Raw genomic sequence first — 16,628 nt, forward strand, 5'->3', positions numbered from 1 at the left:
TTTCTCTCAAAGTCCTGATATTTCTTAAAAGTTGTTTTGCTTTTACACAAGGTCTCACTATGTATCTCAGGCTGGCCTTGAGTTGGAGACATCCCTGCACCCGGCTGCTGAGTGCCGGAAGTACACACGTGCGTCATCACGGAAGTACTGAGAGTCTGAACGTTCTTTTTCAGTTACATTTTTTTAAAAAATGATTGTGTGTTGGTGGTGAGGCTGCAAGGGCGGGCAAGCGTGTAGCATGGCACATGCGTGGAAGTCAGGGGACCGCTTTGGGGAGCTGATTCTTTCCCTCCACTCTAGAACCCAGGGTTCTAACTCAGGTGTCTCCACTGGAGGCCAAGTGTTTCTATCTGCTGAGTCTCCTTAATGGTTCTTAAATGGTCTTTTAAGTCAGCTAAGGGCAGACAAGGAGCTCAGGATAAGAGGCCTGGTAACCTGAGTTTGCTCCGTGGCACTGACTCAAAGTGGAAGGACAGAACTGAGACCACAGAGATGTTGTCTGGTCTGCACACATGCACCTCTTCATGCCTGCCCCACCCACACCATATTAATACTTCTCTTATAACGGACTGTCTGGTCTGTATAGCGAGATACATGTCAGCTAGAGAGGGAGCTAGCATGCGGGTTTTCAATGCCCAGCTCAAAGCAGGATGTGTTTAAAGCTCTCAATAAGGTGACACTCGAATATATAAATGCACCTTAAAAATTGCTGTCACCTTCCAAAACATGACTCAAGTCATAAATGAAGAGTAGAAGGCCACTGTGAGTGAGATTGAGGCCGATGACAAAGAATTCAGAACAACTGTGGAGTCCATTGTGGTAGCTGGGTGTAAGAAGAATTTTCCTGCTTAGAAAAAACTTTGGGTTAGAACCATACATACATGGAGCATCCCTCATCCTGTCTCAGTTCTCTGGAGACAGACTCTGGGATGGAGACATGGATTCCACAAACTGAGAGGGCAATGTAGGAACCCATAACTGTTTGAGAGAGGTGTTGGGAATTGGCAGAGGGCAAATCTAAACTTTATTGCTGATACAAGAAAAGACAGAAAAGAGCTGTGGTTGAGCCATCTTCTGATGGTGGGGCAGGGCATCAGTTGCTCAACCTAGAAACAATGAGTCCAGACTGTTTTCACCTCACTGGTAAATCACTGGATAGAGACAGTCCTTGGGAAGAGATGTCAACTTAGATGAGGTGGCTTCCTGGGGCAGAGGGAAATTCCTCAGGGGGAGCCATGGGTGGCCGCATTCCCTGCATCTGGAAGATTGCATACCTCAGTCCTAAAATCAGCAACACACATCACTGAGCTCCAGTTGGTCCAGCCTTGGAGCTGAGCTTCCCAGCAAATGCTTGAGTACCTGAAGTTCCTTCTGCTTTTGGATTTGCTTCTTCCTTCTACTAGTCATCTCTGGTCACTGATCCACCTGTTGTCCAACCTGAATCTCCCACACTCTGTCCACAGTCTGAAATGTCCATGGAGGAGGGAAAGGCCCCCCGCTCTGGAAGACATGTGATCTGCACCTCACCTTTTTCCTCCGTGCATCAGCACTCAGGGGCTCCTGACCTGCATTCAGTCTGGAATTTGAAGAGATAAACAGGACACAATGTCTTCGAAGGAATTCCCAGTCTCTGAGGTGAAATCACATCTCAAAACAATATGCTAAGATCAATGGCCAATGTCATGTACAAAGTCCCCGCCCCATATTTCTTGTATTTTTGAGACTGTAATATAATTACATTATTTTTCCCTTACATCAAGACTATTTCTCCTACTCATTCTCAGCATTCCTTAGTTGCCTGTGGTTCTTTGTCTAGAGTCGAGGCCTCATAGATCTCCCCATCCACTTCACATGTCTACTGTTGTCCTTGTTCAGCTCGTGACTGGGCGGTCATCTTAGTGAGGCTTTCTGGATGTCACTTCTGACCTTGCTTACTATCTCATAGTAAACTCTCTGATCCTCTGGCTCTTACAATCTTCTAGCCCCCTCTTCTGCAGGCTTTCTGAGCCTGGGATTCAGAGTTGTTTTGTGGACTTATCTATTAGGACTGGGTTCCACAATCTGTATTTGGTGGGTTGTGGCTTTCTGTAATGGTCTCCATTGCAAAGAGAAGTTCTTGGTGAAGGGTGAGGACTCCACTCCTCTGTGGGCAGAAGGACAAATATTTAGAATATAATTAGGGTTTGTTTTGGTTTAATAAAGTGTCATTTGTAGGTTCTCTTCCAAGATTCATGCCTTTACTAGCCCTGGGAAGTGGGCAATGCTTTCAATACCAGGCCTGGTTTCCCTCTTATTGAGAGGATCTTAAATCCAACTAAAGAGCTGTTGGTTACCAACAAGGCACATGTGTCACTACTGAACTGGTGTGGGAGGTCCTTCCGTCTCTGTGTTGCTTTTATTGGTTAATGAATAAAGAAAACTGGCTTGGCCTGGGAGGAGCCGAAGGCAGAGTTAGGGAGAAGCTATGGAGCCACCGCCAGAGTCACACATGTCGAAACTTTGCTGGTAGGCCATGACCTCGTGGTGATATACAGATTAAGAGAAATGGGTTAAATTCAGAGCTAGCCAATAAGAAGCTGGAGCTAATGAGCCACTAAACACTAAAAGCAGCGTTTTAGTTAATGTAGTTTCTGTGTGATTATTTTGGGTCTAAGGTAACCTCATTGCAACACTGAACCATTAGGGTTGTTGCGTCATGCTGGTTGTTGGTGCGGTTCATAGGCGTCACAGCTGGATTAGACTTTTGGTTTCTTTGACTGCATGGCATTTGCTGGTAACACGAAAAGCTAGTTACAGAGAAAAGACATTCAGGTCAGTTCCAACTCAGGTCCTCTGTGGATGAGGTGCATGGTGTCTTTAGCAATAAGAACTTACCCTCCACCTCTGGGACCTCCAGGGACAATAGCAATAAGCTGTGTGTTTGGGAGTTTCTTGGATAACCTTGACCGACAACTCAAAAAAGAGCTTTTCATGTCTGGTGTCAGGGATTTGATTAGGTGGCACTTGGATCTTGGAGGAAGTAATGTCAGTCCAGATGAGAAAACTTCAGTAAACTATCTATGTATACTTTTATATAGAATTATGTATGTTATAGATTTTAGATAATTAGTGAATATAATTACTTATGACTTTTTCAGACATCGTTTTATTTTACCCTCCTCCTTCCCCCTTCTGTATTTATCTCTCTCTCCTCCCTACAGAGTCCCCCACTTTGCCATCTCCCCAGCTGGATTCCTTGAATGCTGTTATTCCCTTTTCTATCACCTCCCTCCGCTACCCTGGCAATGGTCCCTTTACTTTCTTGGTTTCTGAGGTTACTCCAGGATATGTACTCACATCTGAAGATTCGGAGTTAGGAGTCTCTGATGAGAAAGAAAATGCAATGTTTGCCTTTCTGTGTCTGGGTTACCTCCTTCAATATGATCTTCTCTAGTTCCATCCTTTTATTAGACTGGATCCTGGAGAGAGAAAAAATGTTTTGAGACTCAAAGGGAAAGATGGCCAATGTCTGGTTGGAAATCATTGATGGAAGATTCCCAAGGGCTGGGATTTTGGTTGTGCACACCACACCCATTCTTGGTCAGTATGGAGCACTTTTAAAGATGCCAAAATGCCAGCTGTCCTTTCCTCCCTTGAGGACACAGTGAAGAATCGCCATCTCTGAGCTGGGAGGACACTCTACAGACACCAAACCTCCCGGCACTTGGACCAACTCTGTAGCCTCCAGAGCTGGAAGAAAGCATGTGTTCATTGTTTAAGCTAACACTGCTATGTAAAAGTAGCTTAGCAGACCAAAACAATCATAAAAGACTTTCAGTTGGATGCCTGCTCAGGTGCTCCAACCAAAAGACAGACGGGGCCCTAGTGGCTGCTGGGGGAAAGTGGGCGCAAAGGGTACAGTGTCTCCCTGCCTTCCGCCTGCCCTGTCCTTCCACTTCCTGTCTCCACACCTCTGGTATCTCCAGCTGCAGGAGTGTTTCTCTAACATTGTCTCTACAAAGGAGAGCTGGATCTACAATGGGCCCAGACGGTAGAATGGGTGTATCTGAAAGTCAAACCAAACTCCCAGGAGTCTGTTCCCTCCTGCACCCCAAGTGACCTTTTCCTATAAATTAATCTCAGGGATTTTTCAAGATGCAGGCACTGAATTAAATGGAACATTTTCCATTGCAAATTTCCTTACTGTCTTGGTTACTTCATATGCCTGAAATTACTTTATTTTTAGTTAACACATTAAAAAAAAAACAGAATTAAATGCAAATCCTTGCAGAAATTGTCGGACTCCTGTGATGCTTAACGACATGAAATTTTCACTGTATTATTTATATCCAGATATGCTGCAGCTGAAATTTCATATGTAAATGTTCAGAATTCTAAGTTACTTCACTGAAAAAAAATATTTTTGAAATCTCTCTTCAGCAAAAGTCTTCTCCAACCTTTCATTAAAAAGCCTTAATGTTGATACTTTAAAACCAAACATGGCCCTCTTACACCCCAAAGACCCCAATCCAAGCTAATAGCTCAGGTGATTCCCAAAAGAATAGAGCCCCAACACATTTGAAAAATGCTTAGCTTGTTATGTAGACAGCATAAATGGAACAAAAGCCCTAACAAAGGTCCGAGGGCGAGCACTCTCCCTGCATGCGGGAGATGAGAAAGATCTGACTTCTTCCAGTAGCTTCCCCCATCTCTGATTTTGTGCCCCTAAAGTCAATTATTAAACTTTTGGACTGCAGTGAAACCTGAAAAGAAATTAGACAGCTTGAAAATCTCCAGGGCAACGGGAGGCTGATTGATTGGGAAGGAACACGAGGGTACCAGGAACAGAGCATGATACTATGTAGATACAGACTGCCCAGCAAATACCCCGAGGGACTCAGGGTGCAGAAGGGAGAGCTGGCCACAGAATCTCTCTTCCTTGTGCCACCGCGTTCTCCGTTGTCCTCTGCTGGACGTGTAACAAGGCCGTTGTTAACTGGGTTGCATACTCCACCGTGTGACCGACTCTCTGAGTGTCTAGGAGGGGGAAGTAGAGGGAGAATCGTGCACACCTGTGAAGAAAGGCCTTGCTCTAAGTGAGGACTTTTCAAGCAATGCTTCTGGCCTGGACGAAGAGACCCCAGTGTTGCTGTCATTTTCGTTCTACTAACGTGACCCAGGGTTATGTAATTCCAACACTATGAGCATTTCAGTGCAGGCTGGTGGTTGTCAAGTACTTCTTGAAACTCTGGAGTGCTAAGATCCTAGTAATTTGCATTGGAGTTGGAGCATTTTCTTGATTAACGATTGGTGTAGGAGGGTGCAGCTCAGTGTATGGGGTGCTGCCCCTGGTCAGGTGGTCCTGGGTGCTGTGAGAAAGCAGGTTGAGCAAGCCATGGGGAGCAGGCAAGTGAGCAGCACTCCCCCATGGTCTCTGCATCAGCTTCTGCCTTGGGTTCCTGTCCTGACTGCCCTTCATGACGGTCTATAAGCTGTAAGGTGAAACAAACTCTTTCCTTTCTAAGTCGTTTAGTTTTTGTTTGTTTGTTTGTCATGGTGTTTTATCACAGCAACAGAAGTTCCAACTAAGGAATTCTGCCAGGCAAGAAGCACAAAATGCAGTTGTCTGCTTTTTCATCTTGCTTTTAGCTATCTTGTGGTCCTAAATAAGGAGGCAACGCTTCTTAGCAAAAGCATCTTCTAAGAGGCCCAGCACCCCCTGGAACAGGATTCTAGGCATCTCCCATTTGTGTGGCCTCCACTGACACTCACATTCATGATCTGCTGTCCTCAGCAACCAGTGGTGGCTGGGAGAAGACAGTGTCCCCTTTAGTTTTTTTTTCTCCCCCAGAGGAAGCCACTTCTCCCAGATGGCAGGTGCTGGCAGAGAGGAAAACTCCCCGACGAATGTGGGAGCAACCATACAGTGGTGGGGTCTGGGCTGCAGAAATGAGCAATGCACACCTTGGGGTCAGTGCTGACCCCATGGCGTGGAGCTTCTGGGGGTAGAGTACCACCTCCCTCATCTTCTGGCTCTGAAGATGCTGTTTCTGGGAGCCCAGAGCTTCCTGCTGGAGTTCAGAGCTGCCAAGACTGCAGGAAAGCCACCCTCTCCCCCACCCCTTTCACAGGTCCCACACACACCCACTGCTGCCTGTGGTGGCACCGGAAATGAGAGGGTAAGGGACGGAAGGCCAGCAGAGACTGGGGGAAGTTGTAGGGAGGTCAGAAACTTTCCCACAAGCAGAGCAAAAAAATGACTGCAGAGAAACCCAAGAAGAAATCACCAAATGATGTTTTAGAGAGAGACCCTTGGGCTACAGCTGACAGGTGTCAGGCACTGAGGCAGCCAAGAGAACAAACCATGACTTCACAGAATCCTTCCTCTATTTGCATACCTTGTTGTCCTCTGGGGAAGGTTTTTGCTTCCGTCTGACTCCCCTTTTTCATTCTCTCCCCAGCACTATTGGATTTGGGGGTGGGAGTGCTGACAAGTGGAGCCCAGGTACAGGTGGATGGAGGTGGAGAAGCAGAAGGCAGGAAAGTGAGGATGCTGGTGACATTAAAGAGCTTAGAGACAAGGCTTCTGCATCCAGCGATGCTACTGACCTTTCTATCAGCCCTGCCAGTGGGTGTTCCTAACCCTAAAGACTCCTTAAGCAAAGCAGGGAAGGGAATCCCTTCCTCCAAGCAGATGACGCTGGTGGAAGGCGGATACGGATAACCCACGCCAACTGATGACGAGGGTGGGAGGCCAATATGGATAACCCACACCGACGGATGACGCTGGTAGGAGTAGGTACAGATAACCCACACCAACGGACGACGCTGGTGGGAGGCAGGTACGGATAACCCACACTGACTGATCCCACACCGACTGACAATGCCCATGGGAGGCAGGTACCGATAACCGCGTAATTCCACCCCTCCCTCTGCCAAGCTCCTAGCGCAGTGAAAACCCTGCTGGACTCTCCTAGCATCTCTGTTCAGTCAAGCCTCATAGCCTTTGGGATCCTTTCCCAAACAGAGTTAGCACCCTGTTCAAGTTGTATGTGTATTATTTCACCCTTTTATTATGAAATAGAATGAAAACCAGAAAACTGAAGAAGCGAATGTGAAATGCCCCATGGCTGTTTCAGAGAGAAATGAAGCCATGTCCGAGAAGAGGCCTTGGGGATAAAGCTTCTACATCAGTACTAACCAGTAATTGAGCCGGAGCTACTGAGGAGAACATTTTCTGTGGGAGAGCCTTGGTGGAGGGTCTCTTTCTTGTTCTGAATTTGAGTCTCTCTGAGATCTCTCAGATGGTCCCTGTGGCTGCTGAGCTGAGCCATAGTGGACGGTCAGAGCTGAGCTACTATGCTGGGCCTACCAGAAGCCCAGGGGCAGATGGGAAAGACAGGAAAAGCTGTCATGGAGGAAAGTAGAGAGCCACAAGGGGACTGGTCTCATCCTCCTACTCTGTGAGAGTAAGGGGGGGGGGGGGACTACAGAAGCTAGCTAACCTCTTGTTTCCTGCTAAGACCTTCCACAGCCAAGAACCCACCCTGAGAAGCGGGAGCCCAAGTCTTCCACACATCCAGCAACTCTAAGGACTACAGACAGGGACCTATTTGAGCCTACCTGACCTAACTTACAGACACAGTATCTGTCACAAGTGCTATGTCAGCTTTCCTTCAGGTTTGCTGTCAGCTGACTCCCAGCATCGTTGATGGCGTAGGAATAGAGCCGAATCTTTAGCACACTGCTTTTCCTGCATCTTAGTTTCATCCTGCTGCTATAATAAAACACTCCGACCAGAGTAACATAGGGGAGGACAGGGCTTATTTCACCTTAGAGGTTACAGCTCACAATTCAGAGAAGTCAGGGCAAGAGGTTGAACAGAAACATGGAGGAATGGTGCTTACCAGCTCACTCCGTGGTTCATTCATGACTAGCTTTCTCACACAGCCTGGACCACCAAGCTAGGGAATGGTGCTACCCACAGTGGGCTGGGCCCGCCGATATCAATTAAAAATCAAAACAATCCCTCATAGACATGCCCAGGAAGAATGATAATTGATGTCTGGTCTCCAGTAACACATATGCACACACACATGTTCACATGCCCATATATACAAGTGTGCACACACACACACACACGAGTTTACGCATCATACTTTTTTCTTTTTGTATCTTTTATTAACACATATTAATTACACGAAACTTGCATTTCATTGTGACATTTTCATATGTGCATATGATATACTTTGACCCTGTCTGCTCTCCAATACTTTTATTGTACCCCCTCAACCCGTTCTGCTCCCCTAAAAGTCTCCCTTTTGCTATCATGTCTTTTTCTCAACTTAGACTGCAGTTATGAGAAGAGAAAATGCAGTACTTGTGTTTCCCGAGTCTGCATTATTTCAAAACCTAAGCTCCACCTCCACCCATTTTCCTATGATGGCATAATCTCATTCCTCTTTATGACAGAATAGAGCTCTGTGTCTCCTGCATCTGTCTGATGATGGCTGCCTAGGATGGAAACATCTCCAGGTGACCGAGGAGCCACGTGAGCATTGCTGGGCAGGTGTCCCTGTACTACCCAGGAATGTGACTGGACCACATGGTGGTCCTAATTTCAAGCTTTTGAGGAACCTCCATACTGACTTTTGCGCTGGATGCATTCACTTGCATTTCCGTCAACAATGAAGGCTTCCTTTCTCTAAACATCTTCACTAAATTTTCTGTTTTCATCTGTATTTCCCTAATGGAAAGGATGCTGAACAATATTTTATGTGTTTATTGATAATTTGTACTTTTTCTTTTGCAAATTGGCAAGTCAGTTCATTTGCTCATTTATTGATTAGAATCTTTCTTTTTCTGTAGGTGTCTAATTTTTGAGTCCTTTATGTATTCTGGGTATCAATCATCTGTCAGATTAGCGTGCCGCCTCTCTGCGGTGTGTGCTGCCTCTTCATCTGATAATTGTTTCTCTTGCTGTATGGAAGTTTTTTAATTTCACACAATCCCACTTGCCAATTCTTGCTATTACCACCTGACGACTGGAACTGACTGAGACAGTTCTCGGTGGTGATTTAATGGAAATCATCAATAGACTGTGGAATCTGGGAGCAAGTCGCTTAATCTCTTGATCTTGGAAAATGGCTTACTCAATTATTTATTTTCATACATGAATACAATGTATTTGGATCTTTTTCAACCCTCATCTTCCCCTCCTCCCCCATATTTCTTCCCAGCTTCCTGTCACCTTACACTTTTTAAAAAAAAATAACACATTGAGTCTAATTAGCACAACCTAGCAGGGGCCAAACTCCCAAAGAAAACTTTCTCCTCCTTCCCAAGTAGGTGTTAATTGCCAATTGCTCTCAGCTGGAGTGGGCTTTGCGACCACTTCCCAATTTAGCTGAAATACCAGTTGACTTTATCTTGCACAGACAACCACAGACACTGTAAGTCCATAGGAGTGATGGCTCTTGTTTGGTCAGAAGTGAGATCTCTGCCCCTGGCATTCATCCTTGGAGCCCGATGGAGCAGGAAGCTCCATTTCAAGCCCCCTCCCCTGGCAGTTGCCTTGGTCTGGACTCCACCTCCAGAAAAGCCAGCCAAGCAGTGACCCCTCCCCAGGGAGGGTCAGGACCACTCCCACAGGTTATTTAGGCTGCTGCCCAGAAAAGGAACACATGATCTCTGGGTTTCGCGTGGTCTCCCTCCCTCCCCCTATGCTTTTCCCGGTCACCCCGGAGGAGAGCATTAAATGTGAGCATCTTTTATTTGGTCTAATTTGGTCTGATTGGAATTATTTGTGTCGACAGAGAGGCTCGTCTTAAGAAATATACCTAACAGCTCTGTGAAATATCTTTTCATAAGTACAGGAAATAGCTCAGTAGTACTGACCATGTCCTGACTTGGACCAGCAGGTCATTTTCCAGTGACAGAGTCCTAAGGAGGATGACCAGGGGACGAGAAAATAAAAAGATTAAAAAGTTTGGAATCAGGAGGACTCACACAGCTAATGGCTCAAGCAAACAAGTTTATTTAAAAATGCAACTTCTTATTTATAAGAAAAATGAAAGGAAAAATGGCACAGTGCCAGCAACAACAGCCAAACAATGAAGCAAAGTCAACAAGAAGCCAATCAAGCAATGTCATTGCACAAAGGGAACGCAAGATACCTCAAGGGCATCCCAAGGCAAGCACACAACAGCCTTAGGCCTGAGGACTCTAGTCTCTTCAGAGGGAAAAGTCAAAGCTCCCAGGAAGCCTGAACTCCTCTGAGGCCCTGGTCCCAAGCTCTAGGCCACTCAGCCCCAGTCCCAGCCCAGACCTTGCAGAGTCTGCCCTGGGCAAGGACACAGCCCTAGTTTCTTTTAGTCCTATCTCAGTACCTCTGAAAAGCCTTGAGTCAGCTTGGCTGTCAACATCATCCAGTGTTTACCCAGGACCCAGCAGAAGTCAATCCTTCTCCAGGTCCTTGAGGAAAAGTTGCTAAAGTCTCAAGGTTATCACCTCAGATCCGTAGCTGGCCACAGCGCCTCTTTGAAGATACGACACAGGAATTTTTGCACAGCAGCTACAAGGTACAGTTATCCAAATATCCATGGCAGAGTGCGTACCATCCCAGACAAGTAGAAGATTAGAAAGAATCTCCAGCTGCTGGGGTCATTTGATGAAGGTGTCTTAGTTCGTCGGGAGGAGTAAAGAGCTTTCATTGACGTTGTGTTGCTTGTGACACGGAAGACTCCAATCCAAGATCAGAAGGCGTGGACGGCCTTTCTGGAGAGAGCATCACGCCATAGCTAGAACATGTAGTAGAACAAAGTGCAGAGAGTACAGTTCAGGAAGTAGAGAGACAGACTTTAGGCATGGGATCTCATAGGTCCCACTCCTTAAGGGTCCCACCATCTCCAACTGCAACACCCTGGGGGCAAACTTTTTAGATGTGGACCTGTTGGGAAACACTCATCCAAAATGTAGCAAAAGGACTGCTGGGGATTGGCAAACTTTAGATTGCCCAGTGTGTCCACGCTGGTCCCTGTGTGTTTTATTCCTGTAGTCTGAGCCAGGAAAGAAAGTGAGTTTGTGTTCCCACACTGAAAATGGCAGAGAGTAATGAGAGATCAGCAAGCCCTGCCACAGCACTGTTGGGCCTTCTCATGCGTCCTCCAGGGAACTAAATGAACTTGAGACAGAGGGGTGGCCTTGTGAGCTGACTTAGAGCTAAAGGATGCTCAGCACTGAGCAAGGGCAGGGAGAGAAGTATCTGCAAGTCCCTGGTCATGTGTCTCTTTCCTGTACCGGTGGGACAGCCATAAAGTAATGATGCCGACATATCTGCTTTATGTATGCTCCTGCATCATACGGAGTGGAGTGACTAACCACAAGAACAATCCGACATGTTGCTGTTTCACAATCACCCACAAGTTGCCGCTTGCCTCCCAGCGTCTCTTGGGTGGACAGCTTTCTCTGGCCTCCCCAGGTCTGCTCGTACCCTGTCCTCTGTGCTATGAGGCTAGCCTCTATGGGCCACATCAACTGTTGTTCATGTCATCTCAGCCAGTGAAAATGTACCAGGGGACCTAGAGAGAGGGACTGAAATCAAATCGGCACTCCCACCCACCCTGCAGGTCACCCTTATGCACAGCCACCACCTAGAAGAAAAGCATGTGTGCTAGTCTGCACAGGTATCTACAGAAGAACAGGAGATGGTTTAGAAGTGTTGTCTTCTTTCTTCACTATTGCTGCCTTTTAAGCTACAGCAACTGCACTACCAGGGTTGGGGAGCAGCCTGAGGAAATTCTGTTCCCTCAGGCACCGACTCTTTCAAAGGTACAAAAGGAATTTATCTAAATCTTTGTCCCTTTAAAGAACTCAAGATTCAAAGGTTAAGGTGGAATTCTGCTCCCCCAGAGAGGCTGAATAGCAAGCCCAGCACTCACCTAGCTCACCTCCTGGCATCTCTTAAGAAGTCCTTGTGCTTCTCCTCGCCCTTCCTTAAAAACCCTCTCCACCTGGCTCCTCCCTACCACTTCCAGTCAGCTCGTTGCTGCTGTAGCCTCCTGACCACAGGTAAATTTTATTTAATCAAACACATCTTTGCATCATTGAGCAAATATCCCAGAGCATAAACAAAAATAACATACCTTAAAATAATATTCTACAACACAGACTAAAATTGGAAGATAATCAACTATGGGGAAACTGGTGAGATTTGAGGAGGGCAGAAGGTACAAGTTTTGGTTTGGATATTTTTGATGGCATATATTCATACTCTTGTTGTAACTATAAGTAGTTGTATTGGACATTTGTGGTGTCTGAGGACCTCAAGGTTTGGCATCTCTTAAAAACTTCATTCCATTTGCCTCTGTGGTCACACCGTCTTGCTGAAACCACCCGGCAATCCCGGACTGGCTAAACCCATTCTGGTATACTTTCCAGTACTGCAGAAATGGTGGCTGTGGTGATAACTTCCACCCTGTGGTAGGAGGGCAGTACTTCCTCGGTTGCCTAGTGCTACAGTTTAATTTTCAGAATTACGGGAAGATCGGCCTCGACTCCCATTAGTTAGGGTTCTCCAGAGGAAGAAAGTCATTTGGAAAGAAGATAGATCAAGGCTTTTTATAAGGAAATAACTCACGTGATTGTGGAGGCTCTGCGAGTCCCGAGAGCTGCAGAGAGTAATTAGAAAAGAGATAAAGGTCAGTTCAAGTCCAAACAGGGAGAGCTGGTGACCCAATTAGAGGACATCCAGGCCGCGTGAATTCTTCCTGGGTAAAGAAATCTTTTTTTATTTAGCTGATGGGACTTTAACTCGCATTACAGAGGCCAATCTTCTTTATTTAGTCTACTTATTTAAACATTAATCTTAGAAAAGACCTTCACAGAAACATCCAGAATAATGTTTGACCAAATATCTTGGAATCCTATTGTCTGGTCAAGTTGAAACTCTGATTGATTCTGACATCTATCCACAGCTCTTAATAAACGTTTTTTTCCCCTTAAATTAACTTAGTTTGGCTAAGGATTTCACTCAATAAAGTAAGCCATGATAGATTGCTTCATGACTAAAGTCTTCAGGAGAGTGAGAATATAGACTTTGGCTGTGCTTGGGCATGAAGACAATGAAGACTAGTGGAATTCAGCTGCCATTACATTGCATCTAGCCAGTAGTCCTGGGATAGAACAGTAAGTTTTATGTGGTCACTTGAAATTGAAGACCTATTGAGATCAAGGCTCAGGAGGGCAGAATGGTGGATGGGATAGGACATTCTGGGCACATGAAGAACTTGAGGTATTTCTCAGGGTGTTAATTACTTGAAAAGAATTAGCTATCTATAGCTCAAAACATACAGTAGATAAAGGGAACTTTCGGAACTGTTACAGAAGATGATTTGCATAATTACATAATATATGATTTGTACGATTGTATAAAATATGATTTGTATGTCCATAGGATAGACACAAGCAAAATCTGGATAAAAGTCAGACCTTGTGGTGATTGTACCCACATAGTCTTCCAGTGTTTTCTGTCAACATTGGGTATAAACGAGGAAACATGTGACCTTGTGGATTCAGTTGGTGATTTTTGATGAGGTGACTGCCTCTGAGTGTCTTGAGCCTCTCTCTAGGCCTTGCTGATCATCATCACGCATCCCTGCTCTGTCTGCAGATTGTATTCTGCTTCTATTGAGGAACTCATAGTAACTTTGCCATAGGCCTTCAGATTGCAAGGGACATTAACTGCCCTCGTGCTCCACATCCAATACCTTCCTTTGCTTTCAGGCTGGACTCTCAGCTACAGAGTCAAACTAAACTAAAAGCCAAGTCCCAGAGAAGACACCAAACACTAAAATAATAATAATAATAACTTCAGGGTTTGCATATTTCTTAATAACAAGCTGGGGAAATGTCTGGATTGGACTCTAAAAGTGTGTGGCACGGGAGGCAGGAGCAGTTTTGTTCCACATACATCTACATATGCAAATGTGTTTTCAGTCACTGGATCCAGTGGTCCAGCTCAACTCATTGAGGTTCTATTTGCTTAATTCACAAACTGCTGAAAAACCCGATTTTGTGCAATGTCCCTCCCCTGAAAAGTCTCTCCTCTCGTTTCTCTTATCCTGCAACTTCCCCAACCTCAAAAAGCTGAATTATAAGCCTGTCACCCCAGCCCCCCTATTCTTTGGCCAGTAATAAACTTTCCCTCTGTTCAATCAGTGCTTGGTCCTTTTACCAATTCCAAGAGGGAAAAGAAGCCAGTTTGGGTCACAGAAAGAAAGTAGCCCAGATGACATTTTTTTCTATAAATAATGGAAAATACATTGTTGATCCACATCTCCAAACTCTTAGATGAATTTTGACTCTTTTCTCTCTCCGGGGACACATTGAAGCCAAATGTAGATCACCGTGGTCCTGCCTTCATAATCTATCCACAATCCAAGCAGGCCTCACCCTGTCCACTGATCCCTCTCCCCTGGGATGCTACACAGGGCTCGAGACTTATCCCCTGAACCTTCTGCAGTTCACCCTTGTCATTCCACCTCCCAGACAATGCCTACAGTGACTCTGCGCTGTGTCTTTTGTTCAATAATCAATCCCCAGTTATCTGTTATCAACTGGATTTCCTGTAATTCAATTCAGTTATGACACTAACTCAAAATTATCACACATCCCCACATGTTAAAGGTTTGATCCCAGATGACTGCCTCCACTTCAGAACCTGGTCAACTGGGGTTCTCAAAATACCTGCACTTCAGTGCAGTCTGTAGTTGAAGGTTACCCCAACTCAGTTGCTCCCCTCCCCAAGTCAGATAATTTGCTAGAGGAACTCAAAGATCTCTGAGTGTGCTACATTTGCCTTTGCAACTTTTTTTGGTTTTGTTTTTTGCTTTTTTGTTGCTTTTTGTTTTTGATTTTTGTTTTGTTTTGGTTTGGTTTGGTTTTTCTAGACAGGATTTCTCTGTAGCTTTGGAGCCTGTCCTGGAACTAGCTCTTATAGACCTGGTTGGCCTCGAACTTGGAGAGCTACCTGCCTCTGCTTCCCGAGTGCTGGGATTAAAGGCATGCACCACCACTGCCCAGCTTGCCTTTACAGCTTTTTAACAAACAATGATATACCTCAGGAACCAACAAATGGAAGAGCTGCAGAGGGCAAGGTAGGTACATTACACCCTCTTCAGAGACCCTAAATGTGCCTCACTGACTGGGAAGCTCTCCCGGTCTTCGTGTTTCAAGATTTAGTGGAAGCTTCATTACACAGGCATAACTGATTAAATGATACCCATTGGTGAATGGACCACATTCCACTCTTGAGAGGTGGGGCAAAGCCAGAAGACTTAACCCCTCAAACCTGTGTACTTGGCTTTGCTGGTGATTGGCAAGTGCTCTGAAACTCTGGAGGGTTCCTCATTCCTCCATCACCTCATTAGCGCACAGCCACTCCTGTCACTGCGTCAAAGACTTCAGTTCTTTTCTCAAATGTACAGCTCAAAACATTGAGTTTATTCTTATGATCATAAACAGACCTCCAGGCTTTTCACCTCATAACTGAAATTCTGTCCATTAACTCCTCATTTCTCCACGTACTCCACACCACACACAAGCCAAACCCTAAAACCTTCTATGAATGTGGCTATTTTAAGAATTCCATGTGACTAGAAGGATATGATATTTATTTTGGGGGGAATTGGCTTATTTCACTTATCATAACATCTTCAAGAGTTAAATGTATTATAGCATGATTCTATTATTCCTTTTTAAAGCTGGGAGGCGTGTGCATGTGTGTGTGCATGCGAGTGTGTTGTGCATGTGTGTACGTGTGTGTGTGTGTGTGTGTCTGTGTGTATAATTGTGTGCCTGCTCATTCATCATTAGTTGAATTTTGGTGACTTCTACTTCTCAGTTATGTGGTGATGTTGCTATGAACACAGATATGTGAATATATTGGAGACCCTGGTTTAATTTCTCTTGAGTAGGGCTGATGGCTAAGTTGGTAAGTGCTTACCATGCTCTGAATTTAGATTCCCAGCAGCCACATAGAAAGCCAGGCACAGCCATGCATTGGTAGAGCAGAGACAGGCACATCCCTGAAGCTCATTGACCAGCTAGTCTATGAAATCAATGCATTCCATGTTCAGTGAGAGACTGTTTGAAAAAAGGAGAGATCAAGAAAGACACCTGACATTGACCTCCAGCCTCAACATACACTCCCACACTACCCCTCCTACAGAGATAAGTACATAACAAACACATAAACACATACATACATACATTCTCTTGAGTTAATCCCAGGATTAGAGTTCCTGGATAATATAACTCTATTTGTAATGTTTTGAAAACCTATGTAATACTTTCCATAGTGGCATCAACATTGCACAATCCCACGAGCAGGGAACCGGGTTCCAGCTTCTCTACATCCTCACCAAAATTTGTTTCTGGGGCTTGTCAGTTTTTGATGGAAGCCGTCCTAGTATCTGTGATGTGGCATTGAGCTTTTTAATGCTTGTGCCATTTGCGTAGCATCATTGGAGAAATGTCAGTTAAAGTGCTTTGCCTACTTTTTTTTTCAACCAGGCTATTTAGTTTGCAAATATCCCACAAAATATACAAAGTCCTTTGAGGAGCTGAGTTGGATTGCGTCAGCTTTCTTT

The sequence above is a fragment of the Microtus oregoni genome, unplaced genomic scaffold (genome assembly GCF_018167655.1).
Source record: "Microtus oregoni isolate MIOR12 unplaced genomic scaffold, Mior012 000004F_ref0000308, whole genome shotgun sequence".
Taxonomy (NCBI): Eukaryota; Metazoa; Chordata; class Mammalia; order Rodentia; family Cricetidae; genus Microtus; species Microtus oregoni.